The 507-nt window shown below is 51.9% G+C and overlaps 1 pseudogene; it reads right to left on the bottom strand.

The window, feature by feature from the left end:
* LOC107727575 (centromere protein J-like) overlaps positions 1 to 507 on the bottom strand; it is a 15,823-nt pseudogene that overhangs the window by 3,799 nt on the left and 11,517 nt on the right.

Below are 507 nucleotides of genomic sequence, written 5' to 3'. Positions count from 1 at the left end.
GGTGCTTTTCCACTGCGTGGTACGACTTGGCTCGGTACGGCACGGTTCGGTTCGGCTCGGTTTGCGTTTCCACTGCAGTTCAGTACCGCTTTAGAGTGGGCGGGATTATTCACATGTCGTTATAATTGCGCCGCCTCTATTGCCGCTACTCCTGAAAAACTTTTTCATTCCACGTCGCCCCCTCAAGCTCGCTGGATCCGCTCCTCTGCTATCAACGAGAGGAACGTCTGTACTTCCTCAACAGACAACGAAACAGCCACTTTTTGGTTGTTAAAAAAGGTGTGCTTGTTCAAAACAGTAGCTATCCGATCAGACAAAACGCATGAAGTGACCAGGTGTAAACAGCCCCTTATGGCGCTTTTCCACTGCGTGGTACGACTCGGCTTGGCTCGGCACGGCTCAGTACAATACGACACGGCTTGGCACGGCTCGGTTTGCGTTTCCACTGCAGTTCAGTACCGCTTTAGAGTGGGCGGGATTATTCACATGTCGTTATAATTGCGCCGC

Source organism: Sinocyclocheilus rhinocerous, unplaced genomic scaffold, assembly GCF_001515625.1.
Source record: "Sinocyclocheilus rhinocerous isolate Xijiao unplaced genomic scaffold, SAMN03320098_v1.1 scaffold185, whole genome shotgun sequence".
Taxonomy (NCBI): Eukaryota; Metazoa; Chordata; class Actinopteri; order Cypriniformes; family Cyprinidae; genus Sinocyclocheilus; species Sinocyclocheilus rhinocerous.
The sequence above is the reverse complement of the archived record's forward strand: the minus strand, read 5'-3'. Positions and strand labels throughout refer to the sequence as shown.